At 47.2% G+C, this 20,979-nt stretch overlaps 1 protein-coding gene across 2 annotated transcripts in view; it reads right to left on the reverse strand.

The window, feature by feature from the left end:
• Window positions 1-20,979, reverse strand: part of lingo1a (leucine rich repeat and Ig domain containing 1a) — a 100,711-nt gene that overhangs the window by 13,909 nt on the left and 65,823 nt on the right. The window contains exon 3 of one of the 2 annotated variants that reach the window (XM_018765630.2): window positions 14,598-14,986. The exons of the other annotated variant lie outside the window; for it this stretch is intronic. The gene's annotated coding sequence lies outside the window, so the exon portion shown is untranslated. The remainder of the gene's footprint in view (window positions 1-14,597; window positions 14,987-20,979) is intronic. 2 annotated transcript variants of the gene reach the window in all.

Below are 20,979 nucleotides of genomic sequence, written 5' to 3' on the forward strand. Positions count from 1 at the left end.
CACAAATTAAATGTTGTGGCCATACTTTTTCCACTTGGAGTCAAACAGGAGATCAGCGAGACTTAGTCTAACCTAATTCATATTGTAGTACATTTATGAGTAAAGCTAACATGATCTGTGGCTGAGGCCCTCTGTATCTATCAGGTGGAGAGGCTCCAGCCTCAGCAGCTCTTACAAGGACCCCCTATCACCACATCTACCTCTTCTCATCCTGACGTCTTGCACAATTCCATGATACATGACATACACACTGAGTCTGAGCTGCTGGTCAGGCTGACCTTGTGGAGACTGTGTCATGCGGTGCCATTATGTGACTTCCTTTTTAATCACATCCTCCCATCCCTTCCTCTCCTGCCATGGGCTGCAAGCTACATCAGAAGTGAAGCACTATTATGCCCACTGGAGAAGTGACCCCATCTCACCGAACAGACTCATCCCAACATAGCTGTCACTTTTATTATAATAAAATGACATAAATATTTAAGTGAAATGGGCGGAACTCAATAAGAGTCGGGTCAACCCCCACCAACTGGAGCAAATGCATACGTCAGGAAGGCTCAGAGTGACACAAGCAGGGTGCTCCCATGATGCAAGTACATGAACAGTGAATGTATCTTTTGGTTCTTTAACTAGAATTTGCCTGAGGAATGAAACGTCGGTGGTGAAAACGCTAGAAAAATGCTGCAATTGCACAAGTGTGCTCGAGCGGCTGATAATGAAGCGGATAAGGGCCGTGGTCCAGGAGATAATACACTCGAACCTCTTCAGATCCACCATCAGCGTCAGGATCTGTAAGAGGGGTTAAAATGATTCAGCTGCTGTGTGAGAATGAGGGCGCCGGCTTCGCTTGCCAGGAATTGGAGGGAAACTGAAAATGGGGTAGCTAGTAGCCTAGTTGTTAGAGCTTCTGCTGCTTTTGGATCCAAAGGTTGCCAGTTTAAATCTCACCTACAGCTGCAGTACCCTTATGCATGGTACTTACCCTAAATTGCTCCAGTAAAATTACCCAGCTGTATAAATGAGTAAATAATCATAAGCAGCTAAACACTATAAGTCACTTTGGAGAAAAGTGTCAGCTAAATAAATAAATGTAACTGAGGGCCTGGAACACGGAGCCCAATCAATGCACTAAAACACACGTGACTGGACGGATAACTGAGACACTAACGGTAAGACTGACAAACACTGCATTGCATTTAGTAACAGCCTTAGACTGGGGGGAAAAATAAACATTCTTTGATTCATTTGGAAAAAAGAAATAAGTGCTGAAAAATCTGGTGACATCTATTATTTAGATCTGCCCACACTTTCATTGTGCACTGTGAGCTGTCAGAAAGAAAATATGACAACTTCCCTTTGTCATAGAGCTCTGGAGCTAAACAACGGCCAGAAGTGACAGCCCGTTTGAACACACAGGGTTCATGTAATTTTAACAGTCCCGGACACTCATATGGATACTAATTTTGGTCTGTTTTTATAAATATAATTAATGTGCCAAATACACACAGGTTCCTCGGGTTATGAAAGTTATGCATTTTCAAAAACAGACATTTTCTATTTTAAAACGCATTTTATTGCATTTTTTTTTTATTTATGATGTGAAATCTCAGTTGATTCCTGGAGGTAACTGTCATACCCATCACTTGGATCACGCAGTGTTGATTGGCTCTCTGTGTTAACAACAGTTCAGTTACGTTTTACAGAATACCAGTTTGTTCATTCAATATTGAATGGATTTCCTTTACTCATCGATTTTCTGTTTATAACCTGTGTTTATCCTGTAAACCAATAAATGGCAGTTAAGAGACCCCTAACAGGAGTTGGGAACACCTTAATTCACCACTCTTCTATAGCGATTACAACGTGTGTCTTGCGTTCCTGTGTGTCAGAACGCTGCAGTCTGTATTTGTAATAGCGACGTTGCAGTTATAAACAAAACAAGTTACAAACTGCAGCTCGAGGTTAGGTTCATAAGTTCAGGAGGCGGTGTAACTAACATTAAACGCATCTAAATGTGAATAAATGGGGATGTGGATTTCAATTCTTTTGGAAAGACTGCGTCTGCACTCCCTCTGCTGCGTTCAGCAACAAAAAATCCAGAAGAAAGGCCCCGTCTCTGAGACTGGAAGCTTAATCCAGTTCCTCAGAGAGATTCCTTGGAAAAAAGAGGGCCTTAATTAGTCAGATAAGCTCAGTGAACGAGGGTATTGATACGGACTTCTAACTGATGACTAAGCACAATGAAACAAAGCCATTGGGGGGGGATCAGGAATGATGGAAGAGCAAGGTCCCTTTCTCAAGTCCCTTTCTATTTCCTACCCCTCCAAATCTCTGCCAGATTCCCCACCTGCTTTAAGGGTAAGGAGCTTACACAAGAAAGTGCAAACTTGCTTACGTCTGTCAACAAAAGATTAAGAAAAGAATAAAGGAACATGTTTTCAAATCATAACAGAGAGAGCAGATGGGAGAGATGGGTAATTAAGGAGCCGTGTGTTGTCTAAGCTGTCCTTCAGGGGACTTCCTGGCTTAAAGGACTCGTACCTGCGTGTACATTCTTATGGAGGGATGGCAGCTGGTGGAGCCATGATATGGGGTGAGGTGGACTTTCTGGACCATATTACCTGATCGAGGCCAATTCAGCCTAATGAAGACCAGCTGCCCACAGTTAAAGTTCCTTTTAAACAGGACATTTAAGGCAGCTGGACTGAAGTAAGGGATGAGAGAGGTTGAGGTGCATCATAATTTATGGCTAGGGCTTAGAGGCTCATTTAGTTTTATGTTTCTGGAAGAACCTTGATTCCTTTTTGGGTAAAGTATACTGTCCCAGGTATCTGTCCCGCCCTCATATTACCATCTTTGCTCCACCACTGGCTAAAATACAGATACCTGAGATTTATGTTAGTGTAAAAGCCGACTCTTACGACTTAACATACAAAGACAGACCTTCTCTTTGGCTTGGAGCCTTGAAGCACTGTCAAAGAATCCTGTGGACAATTGGACAGTGTTTAATTGGTCTAACCCACACACAAAGGTCAATCTGTAGTCTGCTAAATTGTAAACCAGATTACCTCTCACACACTGCACTGCTGGAGTGTTCAGAGATCCTTTGGGCATTTAACTTGGCCCTTTTTAACGTGTACGGCCTTTCTAAGAATCGGACCCACGGCAATACGGATGCCCTCCAATGAAGCGGTAGGTTGCGAATCTCCGAGTCACAGTGGCCTTGGGGCCCTTTCAGAACAGAAGCGGTTCCGGGGGACGCAGCTGGGATCGGACCTCACGGTCTCCCAGTCCCCCTGTGGTCACCATTGCATGGCAGAGCGCGAGCAGTGAGAGCGAACAGCAACTCATGTGGAGGCCGCTGGGAAAGAGAGCCTGAAGAAGCGGAATTATTTATACGACATTTGCATATCAGCCAAGGGCTCAGGCCGGGGGAAATTGTATTAGGGGAGATTAATTCCGAGCTCCTTTCACACATAACACGGCCTTCGCCAATTTACCGAGCCCATTACTTGTCATCTTAAGTAAAAACGCGATGCATAAAAAGAGGCGAGTTCAGTTGTGGCGGAGACCTACAGGGGACAAGCATTTCTTCACCTGAAACTGACCTTTAACTTGGCTTTGTCCAGTTTGCGCTTGTAAATCAGTGGCGCGTTCCCTCGTCTGTCTGTTCGGTTGAACGACGGGACCTGATCAGGGTTGCGGACGCCGGGTGGGAGGGTGCCGCTGCTTTCTGGAATTTGGAGCGAGCAGGACAGGACAACTCAACGCCGGATCGTGGTCTCGTTGCAATCCAGACACTGCTAGAATGTTCCGCCCTTAGACCTCAACTGGTTTATATCGCTTCCCACTAGGGTTTGGCTCCTTGGCAGCTATGCCAGCGCCGCTGTGTGTGTTCAAGACTGACTGCTGAACTGTGAGCCACCGTTACGTAACGGAGCGACACCGGGCTATCATCTCATGGCGTCAAGAGGAAATATTTCCACTCAGGCTGTAACACACGCAATCTCCTTCAGATGCCATGCCCCAAATTCCGTCGTCTGAACAGACAGCCGAGGGAATGCGCCACGTTAATTTACATTTCGATAGGACACGGGGTTTCAGGAACCCCGCGAAGACACGCTTTCCAGATAAAGAAGTTGTTTACGACCTAAGTGAATGAGCACCAAGATGGCAAGCTATTTCTTCAGCATTAGAACTCCACCTCCTCAACTTACAAACAGTAATCTGTCCATAATTTTTTCTGTTTGCAACTTCGAAGCCACTTTTACTGCTAAATTGCGTTCAACAAAAGAGTAATAACACAGACAGCAAGATTTATTTCTTGGATGGGTCTGGTAAAAATCTCGGACAAAACTGTAAAAAACAAAGCGTTTGCAAGTCCCTGACAACTCCTCTAGGAGCCAAATGAAGAGCCAGATAATTTTACAGCCTCCGATTACTATTTTCATCTACTACTCTTGATACTGGGGCAAGGTGTGCTTTTGCAGTATTTGGACTTTTCTGGCCAGGTAAGTGGCTGCTGTTGCACCTCTTCAAAGGAACCTGGAGCAGAATCCTTTCAGGAAATATCCATATTCATGGGCAAAATGTAAGATAAGGTCTGACAAGGTTTTACAGAAAACAAACCCCTTGAAACCCAGTACTGCTGCAGGAAAAGGTAAATTGACACCTGGATTTTATTTATATATAATGTTTTCAAAAGCAGACACAGCTTCAGAAATGCAGCGCACTTGTACTAACCGTGTGTTTCGACGCCAGCCTGTTCACCTCGTCATGAAGGAAATGTGTTTACTCTTGCCGGAGACTGTGTGGTCCCCCCTGAACACGACTGTGCGCGATGTCTGACGAAAATGATGAGCCCAGCATCTTATTAGGCTCCTGGAGGCAGCTGCCACACCTGTCGCTTGGACCACGCCGAAACGTTTTTACCGCACTGTTTAGTCTCTGTGTAAATATTTTTCCTCACATTTTCTATTAAATCTGTGCCTTTAATTAGTAAATTGCAGGAAAAATAGTTAAATAAGAGAAGTATAAAAACCAACAGACTTTGGCATCCCCTGAAGTTTTTGATTTAAAAACCTTTTTAACAGTTATATGCTGGCTCCTTGTGTTAAACAAAATTGAAATTGTGATTACAAAGGTTTTATGGTTTATATTTTAAGTGGTATTGCTTCTATACGAGAGGGGGTGCGGTGGCGCAGTGGGTTGGACCACAGTCCTGCTCTCCAGTGGGTCTGGGGTTCGAATCCCGCTTGGGGTGCCTTGCGGCGGACTGGCGTCCCGTCCTGGGTGTGTCCCCTCCCCCTCCGGCCTTACGCCCTGTGTTGCCGGGTTAGGCTCCGGTTCCCCGCGACCCCGTAAGGGACAAGCGGTTCTGAAAGTGTGTGTGTGTGTGTGCTTCTATACGGAAGGGGGGTGCGGTGGCGCAGTAGGTTTGACTGGGTCCTGCTCTCCGGTGGTTCTGGGGCTCGAGTCCCGCTTGGGGTGCCTCACGACGGACTGGCGTCCCGTCCTGGGTGCGTCCCCTCCCCCTCCAACCTCACGCCCTGTGTTGCCAGGTTAGGCTCCGGCTCCCCGCGACCCCGTACGGAACAAGCGGTTTCAGATGATGATGATGTGTGTGCTTCTATATGTTTTTTAAAATGTGTGTTTGTAAGGGACCAAATGCAAACTGTTGACTCTCCTAGCTAATAGATGGAAGGAAAGAGCATCTAAAAGGAACAGTGTGGGACTGCTTTGATTCCATTCACTTCCACTGTGTTTACAGCTCGTGTCTGATGTTCTTGGGTATCGGTAGCAAGTTAGCATCGTGCGCAATTACAGAAGAAATTGATCAATAATCGGCATTAAATTGGAGTTTGTGGAGAACCTTTTTTTTTTTTTTTTTTTTTTAACTGTCAGTTGCTACTTTTAAATCAGTTTTTATGCTAATGGAGCTCAAAGTTAACCATAAAAATTAATAATTGAAATAAGAAATATCTGGTAACTTTTTATCACAGCTTTAGCTGAGATTTTGACGGCGCTTAAGCCATAAATAAATCGAGGGTCATCTGCGTTATTTCATTGATTCGGACTCAGAGTGACATAAAGTGACTTTGGAGTTATGAATAAAATGAATTTGAATTATGAACAGAGTTCCAGTCCCAGCTGTGTTGCTGGTGAGGAGCCAGTGCAACGTCCTGTTCGAAATGCAGCACGTTGCACACGTATGGTATCGCTGGCAGACGATCTCAGACAATCTTCTCCTGCTGGCATTAGTCCGTCACTCAGCATTACTGCTTTTGTGCACCGTTTTCGAAAAATGGACTTGTGGTATTATATCATTTGAGCATTATGAGCAGCCGCTTTGTGTCTTTCATTTCTGTCTCCTGTGTGCTTTGGAACAAGCTCTCCATCATACACCTCTGCTCTCCTCGCTCCACACAGTCCAGATCCTTCACCAGGGAACACCTCGCCTCTGTTTGCGTGCCGTGCCATGCCATGCCCCCCCCTCCTCCGGCTTTGAATTCTTTGGTGCCTCAGATCTTCCTCTGACCCCTTTCTGGCCTGGCATTCTCAGGTCCTCCTCAAAGCCTTGCTGGACTCCTCAGAACTTGGAGAAACCTTTCAAAAGGCCTCTGGGTTCAGTCCTGTTCTCTTCCTTTACTCATTCTCCTCTGGATGATCTCAGGGTTCAATCCTAATTCCTCACAAACAGTGACTGAGATCTTCCCTCAAGCAAACATCTCATGTCTACATTTATCTGACACATACCTAGAATTATTTACCCATTTATACAGGTGATTTTTTTCTTTTCTTTTTTTTTTTTTTTTTTTTTTTTTACTGGAGTTATTTAGATTAAGTACCTTGCTCAAGGGGACTGCAACTGGAGGTGGGATTTGAACGTGCAACTTTTGGGGCCAAAGGCAAATAGTTCTAACCCCTATGCTATCAGCTATTTTCCTCTCCACCAGAGGACCCTCAGCTCAGAAAGGTGGCCTTCCTGTGCCCAACCCCCCCCACACACGCTACTCTGCACCGGTGGCCTTGGCTTGAGCGACCGTCTTCGGAAGCTCTCTCGCGGACCCCACAGCGACGAGCCGCGGCGGGCCGCAAATGAGCTGCGATTACGGGCTCCTTCTGGCGCAGCGTGCAAATACGTGCGCCGTGTCAATGAATGCGACTCCCCCCACCCCCCAAGTCCCGATTATCCCACGCGTGCTGCCACGGCTGTTTGCTGTCGTATTTCAAAAGCACCCCGTTGGTCTGTTCATCAAAGATAAGTCGTGGTTATGAAAAATAGCGCGTGGGGTGTAATAGATTTTGCTAAGAACCGAACCTCACAATAACACGATCGTGGTGACCAAGCACGATTTATACAGGCCTATTTATCATGGGACTAAGGCCACCGACACCCTGCCAGAATATTCAAACTAAACTCTAAAATGGACTTAAAAGCATCATTGTTCCACGGTAAAAGACACATTATGGCAAAGCCATGAATGCTTGCAAGACCCATAGTGCACTGGTGGGGGGGGAGCACCGAAGCATCACGATCAAACAGGGAAGTGAACAACAGGTTCAAAACGCATTAGGAATACTCACACAATCAGAATAAACTGCAATTCAAGCACCGAGGGCTCCAGTATGACAGCATTGGCCCAGATGGAGTGTTAGTCTGCACATCCCTCAGATGTGACCATCCAGAAACAATTCAGTTCATGTTTTATATATATATTTTTATAATACAGCCTTTATCTTAAAGACATGAAAGCAACCCACCATAATCTGTTACATTCTCTTTTTAGTTTTTTGTTAAGGCTGTATTTAATCACTACTGCTGTATTAATTCTGAACTCTCCAGATGCAGAAGGGTGTGTAGAGAGTAATGCAATCACCTTGAAATCAGCAAACTTTGGTTGGAATCCCTCTCCCTACCCTCAGTCAAGGTGCTTAATCTGAATCGGTGTAGTAAAAGTTTCCCAGCTGTGTAAATAAATCAATGTAAATAATTTAGAGTACAAACTTCACATAGTAAGTTGCTTTGGATGAAGGGGCCGGCTAAATCATTACTAGTAATAGTGTGTTATAATGCTTAATAAGTTTTTAAAAAATGAGAGAGAGAGAGAACAAAGCCAGCCAGACGTCATTGTGGACGGGTACTTTCATGTAAAGGCCACACTCATCGATTTTTCTATGGTTGTTTAAGGGCAATGAGGCTTTTGGAAAGATACCGCTTTTCCAAGAGAAACACGTTGAAATAAACCATTATAACATTGTCCCCGCTTAGTTATGCTTTGGTGAACAATTAGTTCTGCAATTGAACTCTTTCTTTTCGAGATGTGCAAAGAAATTAATGCCAAAAAAAAAATGAAAGAACAACTGCCGCAGTTATTGCCTGTTATGCTTCGCGGGCTCAAGCTTTCAGAGTCGTTCCCGTCGTCTGCTCTTTCTCCACGTTCAATCTCGGGGATGCTCTCGCGGCAGAGCGCTCCCTGTGGGCTGCGTGGGGATATGGCGAATGAATAAATGCCATTAACCACTGCGTTTACCAAGTGGGCGCTCAAGAGGGTGGATGCTAAAGAGGGAATCCTTGTGTGGAACCGCTGCTCATTGACGCCAAGCAGCAAGTCCCACACGTGTGGTTCCTGCCGTCTTTCCAGTTTTCAGACAAAGGACGAAGCGGACGTCCCCTTTTTAAAGTTTGGTCGGTAGTTGCATCGGACATCTGCACTCAACTGATTTCCTGGGCAGGTTTTAAGACTCTGGCGAAGTTCTCTGAAAATAGCACGCTGAGATGATAGCCACACCCCCATTATGGAATTAACCAATCAGGCTCCACAACCCCTGGTGAGATGCATATAAATTAGCGGAAGTGCATAAGTCAGTATGTATAAATGTCCTATATAGAAGAGTAAATCATTTTAAGTCGCTTAGTGTACAAACTTAACATTCTGAGTGACAAAGAAAAGCATCAGATGAAGTAAAAGTATTTACATTGAGATTGTATCTTCCTTTATGTGCTACTGTGTTCTATAACTTATGTGTTATCAGTCGTCACTATTGCCTCTATGAAATCTTGCGTTGGTCAGCACCTATACAACACACACACACACACACACACTGTCTGAGACATTTTGTCCTGAGCAGGGTCGCAGCGAACTGGAACATTACCCAGCAACACAGGGCGCAAGCCTGGAGAGGAGAGGGGACACGCCCAGGACGGGACGCCAGTCCCTCGCAAGGCACCCCAAGCACGACTTGAACCCCAGACTTGCCAGAGAGCAGGACCCGGCCGAACCCGCTGCGCTGGCGCATCCCCCACCTACACAACATTAGCTACTTATTTTTTTCTAAACTGTCATTGATGTGCAACAGTCCTCAATTTCTACCATGTTTTCACATTGCATCAGAAAAACCTGGAAGCTACAGAATGGACAAATGAATACATGTGGTCGAAAATAAAAGGCCTCCCCTGCTCCGCACCATTTCTACATCCAGTCTACAGCAATCACCTCCTCTAGATGTTCGGTTCACTTCCGGAGACCAGGGGCACTGATCTGAGCTCACTACGGACTTTCCATTCCAAGGGACTGTGACCCGGCACAGCCAGTCCTCTGACACCCTCCAGCTTTGACCCCCAGTTTAAGCACAGCATCACTATCTCTGCCGCTGGAGCGCCGGGCACCTTTATTTCCCTGAAAATGACAGGGGCGAATTGCTCCCTGTGGAATAAGCTGCCTGACATCTGTCACTTGAGCAGCAGGTGTGCGAAGCAGGAGCAAGCTAAGAAACCTTGATTCCACAGGGGAAGTTGCCGTTAACATGCCGATCGCGTTAGCTTCTTCAGGAAAGCCACACGAGTCCGGCGGTCCCCGTCTGGCACTGAATGCGGCTGCTCTTTGGTTGATGGCAGCTCCACTGAAGCTCCAAAGTGCAGGTGGAAATTGGGATGAAAAAAGGCATATAGAGTGTCGCCTTTGGACAAAGAAGTGGCGTAAATAATGGTGGCGTGTATCTTGCCATTGTCCCAGCGTGTGGCCCTTGCGGTGTCTTGGAGATGCATCATCCTCAATGGGTACCGCTATTTAAAGGGCAACCAGGCACTGTGGGATCTCCGCCCGCGGCCCACAACCGTGGCACATCAGGCACCGGTGCCCACATCTCCAAAGCGTAGCAATGATCCATTTTCATACAATGGGACGAAAAAGTTCAGAAAAACAGAACTTTGGCTGCAGACGGCTCTGAGAGTCGTTCCTGGCTGGGAAACAAATTTCCAAAGAGGTACCTGCAGTGCATTATGGGTAGCGGTGTCAGAGCAACACGGCACGGCAGTGCATTAGGCAACGGTTCTGAGCCGACTGCGTAACCTGCGCGAAATGGACGTGCGCTGCTTGCACGATGGGTATCACATCTGAAAATCAATAGTGTGCCGTGGGTTTATCATTTCTGTGTGCATTTCTAATCAGATCCCACAGGAGCGCGGTGCTCAGCGCCGCCGGTGACATTATTGGTTTAACGAGCTCCGGCACGGACCGAGAGGAGGCGACCGAAGAGGGTTTGTCACTGTTTTGCAGCTGTCGCAGTAAATATCCATGACGTTTTCAGGCGTGCTCTAATTGCTTCTGGGAGTCTTCAGCTGCAGCACATATCACCATCGCAGCACCGCACACTTATCCCTTTATGCCGTTACTCCCCATTTACGCCTTTCTGTGCTCTTCATTATAGCCACCGTCAATACCGAGATAAACGCTTATCATCAAAACTGCGCAAACTTTTCCTCTCATGGTCGTTTAGGGCAGCAGGTGGAGTAGTGGTTACCGCGGTCACCGTGTAATCCAAGGACCTGGGCTCGCACCCTGCTGCGGTCCTTTTGATCAAGGTACTTACCCTGAACCGATACAATTAAAATTACCGTTACATAAATGGGGAAAACAGTGTAACTAGCTTCACGATGCAAGTTGCTTTAGAGCAAACCATGAGATAAATGAATAGAAAATAATATTAATATGTTCTGTCTCGCTGTGGCATCCTAATAATGTGCAACAGCGCATATTAATAAGGGCCAGAAGGAGAATTCCAGCTCTCCATGGTGAAAACCCGTCCTTGACACGTATGTGCGGAGCGCAGAGGCTGGGCGTCCGACTCGGACGAGCCGTCTGCCCGTTCTCCCGCTTTCCAGGCTGCCTGAGAACAACTCCGGATAATTAAATTGACGGCGGCTGGAATAAAGTGGCGCTGTGTAGAAAAGCTGTACGTAGAATAAGAAATCCCAGGGCGAACCGAACAGATGTTCTCCATGGCCTACAGCGCTGTTGGAGCCCCCCCGCCCCCTGGAGCCAGCAAAAAAAAGCTTCCAGCAGGGGGCGGTGCACGTGAGTCTGGGCTAAAAGAGTCAGGGGTCTGATTTGCGTCTATTAATTTAGGCCACGGGGGAAGGGGGACTCGTTTCTCCATAGACCACTGCTCAGCCTTAATGCACCTGAGCATAAGCAACAGGTGAAACAGCAGACGGAGCGACACACTCCGTTTAAAGATTTGCGTATCAGCCATTCTATATTTTGCCGCTATGGGTGACAATATGAAAAAAAGAGATATTCAAATTTAAAGCAACAGAGGTTTTAATGATTTATCCCGGGAGAAAGTCGGTTATACACGCCTTTTTCTGCACAGAGGAACGGGGGGCAAGATACTGTATTTTGCTAATGATCGATTAAGATTTTTCTCATGGCAAAAACGTATATTTACAGATGCTGGGGGGAAAAAAAAGGGCAGAGACACGAAGCAGAAATATTAAAATGCATCAGATTTAAAGCTCTTTAATAAAGATACGCCTATTGGCAGGGGCCATTAATAGACCTTGAGAATTCCGTCCATGTGCTCCGTGACGGGCTGTTAGCTGCGCGCCCAGAAAGAGGGCAAATCAGTAAAAATGCCGGTGTGACAAAGGGATGGCTGAGGAGATTAATCCGGTGCCAAATCATGGGAAAACTACGTTGGCTTAACCTCAAGCCGTGTGGTAAATCTGAACAGCTTCAGTTAACGTTGAGGAGTTATTTGCCGACGACATTTAAAGCTGTGATGAAATAACCGAACAGAAATTTTGTTCATATTAACTATAGCAGGTATGCTGTTGTGCTTGGACTGCTTTGGGATAACGAAAAACACGGGCTGGATTTCGAGTAAAAATATTGCCTTGACGTGGTGGTGTCACAACGAGCCCCTGGCCGAGCGGCTGCGACGTGCGACCTAATTGCCCTTCCAGCACCGCACAAGGTTCGACTCCACACCGTGATGAGCGTCTCCGGGAGATGCCAAGGCTCCAGAGATCGTCACACAGCAACCGGCCGACCGGGCGGGATTCCCTGCCAGCGGCCACGAGTAATTAACACCGCCGATGCTGAGAGGCCGTGTTACCCCGGCGTGAACAAATACGGCGGCAAGCGGAGTCAACTGCCAGTCCGGTGACCCGGTGATCATGGAGCCCATCCAAGGAGGAGGACCTAGCTGGAAGGAGTATGAACACGGCGTTCCAGCAGCAGCAGTTCCACAAAGATATCGAATTAATAAAATGTGATGCGGTTTACTAGTTTAAATTTTTACCTCACTAGTCCCATCAACACATACATATTCATTAATTTTATTAATTAATATTTATGTCTGCTTGCACTAATCAGGGTCACGGTGTTCCAGAGCCTATCCTGTAAGCGTAGGGTGTTAGACTGGGGAGGGCACAGCCTGGATGCCAGTCATCACAGGGTAGCATCTCTCTCTCGCTCTCTCTCTCACACACACACACACACACACACACACACACTCTGATGGGAGCTCATACAAGCTCCTATCAGTACTATTGTTGCTATAAGAGGTTTATTTCCTCCTGTCTGATGGCAGTCTGGAGCTTTTGTTTTTTTCTCCTCCGTTGCCAGCAGGCCACCTCGTCATCACTTCATCGTCATAAAGTACATCGCTGAAAACTCCGCAGCATTTCTTTCATGTTTACTGAAATATTTCTTAATTTATCGAACTCTTTGCTTTTTGTCTTTCTTACCTCCGTTGTGCTTTAATATACTATGATGTTCTGCAAAATGTGTGTTATTCGCGATGCTTGATTTGTAGATTCTTATGCCTTGCGAAGGAGCTCTGAGTCTTCAGGAGAGGTGTACAAATATAATATCAGAGTTATATTATAACGAGTTACATTGTAGACGGGTCACCAAGTCAAAACGAGATAAAGCTACTCAGGGTGCCGCTCTTTTGATGCACGGAGCTAATTTTGCTGACTTGTTTGGACCGAAAACGAGGCGTTTGGTTTCATGCGGAGGAGCTGTCAAAAGCAGATTAAGGAAGGAGAGAAGTGGCGTGTGGAAACGCAGAGGCTCAGCAGCCTCGCAGCCTCGCAGCCTCGCGGCATCGGGTACAAGCAGCTCCTGGAGCAGTAGGAGAGCCTGGCGGATCTCGGAGGTCTTTGTGAGGGCGGTGTCCGGAAGCCGTGAGGGAACGAAGGACGTGGGCTCGGTGTGAACAAACTAACTGAGAAGGAGACAAACAAACAGGCCACACCCTTACAGATGGCAGGAGTCGCTGCAAAGATTGATGTTTCCGAGCAATATGATTGGGGGTTATGGACACGCTCCTGTATGACCCCCTCCAACAGGTAGACATATGGTCACGGCACATTCTAGAAGGGTCTTCAGGTGACGCTCTCTTATTGGTCCACTGATGACCAAACGAGAACTATAGGGCGACAGGATGCGAACCTAACACCCATCCTGACACAGCTGGTGGTGGTGGGGGGGTGGGGTTTGGGCTGTCCGGGAAAGCAGGGTGCAAGGAAAACACACTGAACAAAGTGTGTGTGTGTGTGTTGGGAGGGGGGTATGAAAGGGGTGCACAGGGGAACGGCTGATGTGTGTGTGTGTGTGTAATGAAGGTGTGTGTCGCTCTCTCTCTCCCTTTTCCATCTGTCTCGTCCTCTCTCTTTATTCTTTATTTCTCTTCCCCCCACCCCCCAACACACACACACACACACACACACACACACAGTCCGCTCCGCAGTTCATCATGTTCGGCACCGCGGAGACACCGGTCCCCCTACCACACCCTACACACAAACACACACAGAGAGACCGCACTGGCAGCTGAGTTCTAAATATACCCGAGGACTACAAACACACACACACCCTCTCCTGAGAAGAACCGCATATGATATGAACACTCCATATTTTATTCTGATATACCATGAGACTGACACGATCGATCACACACACACACACACACTCAGCGCGTGCACATCGCCGAACTTCAGTCCCCCGTTCAAACACGCAGTGTTTCATGCAGTGAGTGTGTTAAAATGTAGCTCATCGGTGCCCTCGCGCAGGGACGCGTCCCTCGGACCCGCAGCCTTCTGTCTCCCTCTCCCTGTCAGTCTGCGGCTCGCGCCGCTTTGCACTGCGGTCCCTGCGATGATTTGAAACCCTCGAGTCCACAAGTCGGTCCGTTCGCCCTCCCGAAGTCATCATCAGCATCATCATCATCATCATCATCATCCTCCTCTCCCTGACGGAGCCGCATCCTAAGTAAGCACCCCCTCCACCCTCAGCATCCCCACTCACCTCCAGCCGATCGCGAGCATCCCCACGCAACGCGCCCCACAGACACTCCCACGCAGAAACACGCACGGACACGCAGCGAGTCCCGCAATCCGAGCGGCACTATCATCCGAGGTCCATTTCTTGGGCAGCTCCTGCTCGCTCCCGCAGATCCGTCCTCCGCCGCCGATGCTTCACTGAGAACAGACGGTCCCGCGGCTCGCTCCCATCGCGCACGCCCGTGTGCGCGCTCCCGTCGGCGCGCCCCCGGTGGAGAACTCCGTTTACTCTGCTGCCTGTTCCGACTGCGATTCCGGGCGGAGGATTAGAAGAGCGATCTCTGTAAACGCCCGCACGGACCCGCGCACACGCGCACGGAAGCTTCTCAAGGTTATTGAACCACTGCAGCCTGACTGAGGAGAAAAAGGGAGAGAGAGAGAGAGAGAGAGAGAGAGAGAGATGGATGAACGAGGTAGATGCAGAGTGAGATGTACAGGTAGAGGTACAGGCAGATGAACAACGTAGATGTACAGGGAGATGTACATACAGGTGGTGGGACAAGTAGATGTACAAGGAGATGTACAGGTAGAAGCCCAAGTAGATGCACAGGTAGATGCACGGGGAGATGTACAGGTAGAAGTACAAGTAGACGTACAGAGGCTGCCCAGCTCCTTTCTGTTTCATCACACTCCACAGACCTCCTCCCAAAGAGTAGAAATAAAATTTCAGACACAAAGTCACACTATAAACACAGGGTTATGGTACCATAGCAGTGTCCAGAATTTACTATTTAATATTCCACAAACAACAATGACCCATAATGACCTTCATATTCTCTATGCGCTGGCAACTTCTCAGGGCTCTATGAACCCGACGTACGGAAATACTGCATAATCATAATTGGAGTCAGACATACAGAGATGTAAAATGCATTCATGCTTTATTACCCTTACAATAGCTTCTGCTTTTTCTATTAGTCATTTTAATTTCTATGGCAAATATTAGCAGCTGTCAGGGTCGGCATTATAGATTAATAATGCCATTTTTAGGAACAAATACTGGTTTGATTCTCAAACTGGCACCAGCACATATTTCTTTTACATGGAGTGCATCAGTATGAGTATGAGGGGTATGAGTAGGAGTAACATGAGTGTACAAGGAGCATAATTCTGAGGGGTATGAATATGAGTAGGAGGGGGCACAGTGGCTCGGTGGGCTTAGGCTGGTCCCGCTCTCTGGGGGGTCTGGGGTTCGAGTACTGCTTAGGGTGTCTTGTGGTGGATCGGCATCCCGTCCTGGGTGTGTCCTGCCCCCCTCCAGCCTTGTGCCCTGTGTTGCCGGGTTAGGCTCCAGCTTGCCGTGACCCTGCTCGGGACAAGCGGTTTCTATCAGTGTGCGTGTGAGTATGAGTAGTATAAGTATGGGGTATGAATATGAGTAGTGGAGGGGTGCGGTGGCGCAGTGGGTTGGACCAGGTCTTGCTCTCCGGTGGGTCCTGGGTTCGAGTTTTGCTTGGGGTGCCTTGCGACGGACTGGCGTCCCGTCCTGGGTGTGTCCCCTCCAGCCTTGTGCCCTATGTTGCCGGGTTAGGCTCCGGCTCCCCGCGACCCCGTATGGGACAAGCAGTTCAGACGGTGTGTGTGTGTGAGTAGTATAAATATGAGGGATATGATTATGAGTAGTATAAGTATGAACGGGTATGAATATGAGTAGTAAGTATGCCATCATGCAGGGAAGGGGGACAAGTGACTGACAGAGCTGAAACCCCTGTGCGGTTCAGTGTGTACCCTGGTATTCATAACCCCGTTTGGGCAATAACACGTATGGTATGTGAGCGGTGGGGTCTGAAGTGCTGCTCTGGATGTCACACTCCTGCCGCTCGACACTAGCAGACAAAGCGGGGCACCGGGATCCCGGAGCCTCGCTCATCCTTGAAAGCTTCCCGTCGACAGTAATACCGCAGTAGGAAGGCCTGGTGGCACTGTGGGCTGCGGGACGGCCGGGTGCACCGACATAAAGCAGGAAGACGTCTCCCTCCGTCTCCACCCCCCTACTCTCTCTCCCTCTCATTTTTTTGTCAACTTAGTGTGTTTTGTTGACATTACAGTCAACTAGACATGGTTGAATCGTTTTATGAACAAAATGTTCTTATGATAAACCATAAACAAACAGATGAATGAATGAAATAAACAGGTTAAAAGAAGTCAAACTGATACCTGAAATAGTATAAATAAGAACAAAAACAATAATTTAAAAGTAATAATAATAATAATAATAATGTAATCATAACTGGGGAGCGCGGCGGTGCAGTGGGTTGGACTGGGTCCTGCTCTCCGGTGGGTCTGGGGTTCGAGTCCCGCTTGGGGTGCCTTGCGACGGACTGGCGTCCCGTCCTGGGTGTGTCCCCTCCCCCTCTGGCCTTACGCCCTGTGTTGCCGGGTAGGCTCCGGTTCCCCATGACCCCGCATGGGACAAGCGGTTCAGAAACTGTGTGTGTGTGTGTGTAATCATAACTTTGTCTCTCTCCTGAAATATTCCTCCACTTTTTTCCGTCTCGGAGCCGAATCCAGAAAGGAGGTGCTCAGATCCCCCCGGCGGAGCCCAGCAGCCTTTGTTCTTGCATACGACTCTGAGTGACGCTGCTGCACGGAGACGACGGCGCATACATTTTTAAAGCGTTGTGTGATATGAATGTCAGAGATAAAGGGTCCCAGACAGACACGGGTTACCGGGCAGCACGGGGCCTTGTTGCGGGGCTGCTGCGTTTGGACAACGCGCCGTTTTCGCCAATCCGACTTTTACGCATTTTAGTCCTCCAATCACTCCGTCGGATGTGAATGTACTCACTTGTCAGCGAGCCTTTGGGCTCGAACCTTTTCGCACCTGTCCGGCCTGCTCTTTAAAACCCGTGCGCGTCAGAATTAGGGGCAGGGAACCCATCCACTGCCGGGGGAAAAGGAAACTAATTTCTGCTGGATTCACGTTTACTGATTATTCTGATGCTTTTTACAAACTTACTTACAGTTTTTCACCCCTTCGTACAGAAGGTAAATTTTCACTGTATTAATTCAGGATGAGTAAATTAATCAAGGATACGACAGCAGGAGGTGGGATTTGAGACCATCAAGTGCAAGGAGGTAGCTCTAACAACTACCCCACCTGTTGGCCTTGCTGCTATATTAACAGTTATTAATTCAGCAGACACTCTTCTCCAAAGCAACATAATAAAAATATTATTTTTATTATTACTGTTGTTGTTGTTGGTGGTGGTCATTTTTGTGGCTAAAGAAAATTCATTCCTTGGATCACCTCTATACTGTGAACAAAATATGACGGCTAAATTAATAAAGTTAAAGGAAAGGAAGATAACAAAGGGCCCAATAAATTTCAAATGCACCGTTGATTATTAGCTAATATTCAATAACTATTATTTGGTTAATGCTGTTATCCAAGTAAGCACTGTTAGACATACTACAGTAAACTCCCTACAGTCATTCACAGGGCACAACAACATACCACACTTGCTCACTCACTCTCTCTCTTGCTCTCTCTCTCTCTCTCACACACACACACGCACGCACAGCCAGGGCAATTCAGAGTCGGAAACTCAAATGGAACATGTCTTCAGACTGTGGGAGGAAACCAGAGCACCTGGTGGAAACCCATGTGGGTGCGGGGAGAGCATGCAAACTCCCACAGACTGAGCTGGATTCAAACAAACGTCCAAAGGCCCTTCGGTATCCCTTCAAACCAAACGCCTCCACAGCTGCACCACATTCTAGGGAGCCGCAAAAAGGCCCTTTTCTCTCCCTCGGAACCGCACTGATATCTAAGACACACTGAGTTCCCCGCCTCTCTCCTCTTCTCGCGCTGCCACTTCCCAAACTCCTTCACTTTCTCCTTCCCGCCTTCTCTCGCCCTGCTTTTGGCCGACTTCATTTCCGTCGCCGCCGTCAACTTTACCGGAGTCGAGCAGCCACCAGTAATCAAATGGACTCTGATTGGGCCGAATGAGATGGCGATCGGAGGTAATAGGATAAGGGCCAACGCTGCTGCACGCGGTGATAATAACGAAAACCCCGGCCCGTGGTGCTCGGCGGCTCGACCGAGAGCGCAATTGTATTTGTTTTATGGGAAAGACGCGGGCGGCGGAAACAGCATCCCATCTCTCCGTGGGAGTCCTGCTCTAAAACGGGCTCATGCTATTAAGGGGTAATGGCAATTTAATTTCCGCCGTTGCCGTGTATTTTTCCCTCGGAAATCAGAAATTTAATCCCTTTCGCGGTGCAAAACTACAGTTATTTATGGGAAGCTTCATCGGACAAGGAGATCCTGTGTGTCCATGCGGACGACTTGACGAATAAAGGTATGATAATAATAATAAAACCCGCGCAACTTGCAGCCTTCCTCATGTGACCATGTAAACCGAGGAATATTTTGAAACCGTTTAACATTATTAACAGCGGAGTTCAATGGTTCACACATTTTCCAGATTATGAAATTTCACAGCATTTTCTTCACATCTTTTTTGCTGTGAAGCAAATGTTACCTGTATTTACCCTCCAGGCTGATAGATGGCAGTTAAGAGCACCCAAGCAAAATGCCGGGGGGAGTCCATCTTCATTCAGTTCACTTCCACAGTATTTTCGGTCTTCTATTGACTGTTCCTGAATGTGTTCATGTGATCAAACATCCCTGAATATGAGCTGAAAATAGTTCAACATCTCTCCTCACTAAAAAAAAAAAAGGATTAAATTTTTTTTTTTTTTTTTGACTAAAAAGTCACTTTGGAGCTATGAGCAAAAACGAGTTACGGACAGATTTGGGCTTGGCGAGAAGCCCCATTATTCCTGGCAACCAGTTTCACGTTACACGGAGGAACCTTTCTGAGCCGATAACCTTTAATGTCTTTTGATAGTCCAACGTGGTGCCTGACCTTCCTCCTGCCATTCCCACTTCAAATACCTGACTTTGCTTCAGTGAAAAAACCAAAGTAATTTCAAAGGGGGGGGGGGGGGGGGGGGGGGTTCCACGGAAACTGGTGTCATGTTTTTGATCCCTGTTTAGATCCTTAAAAGAATGCTTCTGTCGGCGAGTTTAGCCACTGCTGCCACTTGCTGTGTGCAACAATGCTGCTGTTTGGCTCTCACTCAGTCCTCCTTTGGCCTGAGAAATGTGCATCCCGGAGGAGGGATGGTGTTCCGGGCCCACCGGGACCCGGGGGTCCACGCTTGTGGATTTGCTCGGTGTAAAACGAAAGCCTTTCTGCATTTATTCCCACAAAGAGGGCCGTGGTCTCATCGCCCAAGCGGCAGTTTTACGACTCTAAGTGTGTCTCATGAAGGATGATGATGGGGTGCGGAGGGAGGCTGCACTGACGCCCGAGCCCATCTAATCTGGACACTATCAGATCTGGCCCCTTTGTTCTCCACTTGATAGGCGGGGGAGGGGCTTCTTACTGCCCTCCATCAAACGTGGGAGAAACTACTGCCTTCCGAGGGGCGTCTTTCGGGCGACTTCACAGTCGATTCTTTTAAAAAAACAAATAAACAACAACCCTCGGGCCAAGCAGATAACAACTCCCTGCTGGCTGAAAGGCCTTTCACGAATATAATATTCCTCACGTTTTAACACGACGAGAATAAAAGCGGTATTTTGTAATACTCTATATAGGATGGTGCTGAGTACAGTACCAATAGGCATAATGACAAATTTGTGTGCGCCTTGTTTAATACAGACCAGGCTTAAGAGAGCAGTGTCACAATATTCAATTACCTTTACATTTATTCATATAATTTTCCACTAATGTGATGTACGAAACAGTTTATTCCACACCTGAAGAAGAGCTTTAATTGCAAACCTTTGTCGAAACGCAGCCTGTTCGTTCAACACCAATGTTTCTGCCAGCACAAATCAGCTGAGTAGCTGGATATGGAACTGATAAGAAATATGAAAATGGTTTATACTAAAATCATTATAATGATAATCATTATAATAAATTAATGCAAATTTATTAAGATGACTCCAACTGGGTGTGAAAGAGATGAGTTCTGAGACTCTTCTTGAAAACTGGGAGAGATTCAGTAGCTCTGAGGAAAAGAGGAAGCTCATTCATCTAAATTTCATCCAAAACCAAAAAGCTGCAGACTTTCGATTTCAGAGCTACTAAATGACCAATAATAAATCTTTCATACAGCCAGTGTGATGCAAAGTTTAATGCATCCAGATCCAGGAAGAAGCTGAATTAATTCCATGGAAACAGTGTTTCGGCAAGGCTCAGAATCGCTGCAAGACCTGCGAGCAGAGCACATGTTGTCGACACTCTTGATATTACCTACGGAACTAACGTCAGACTCTCCGTGCAGTGATCTGGACATAAATCATATCTGATGTGATGCAGTTCAGA

The sequence above is a fragment of the Scleropages formosus genome, chromosome 5 (assembly GCF_900964775.1).
Source record: "Scleropages formosus chromosome 5, fSclFor1.1, whole genome shotgun sequence".
Taxonomy (NCBI): Eukaryota; Metazoa; Chordata; class Actinopteri; order Osteoglossiformes; family Osteoglossidae; genus Scleropages; species Scleropages formosus.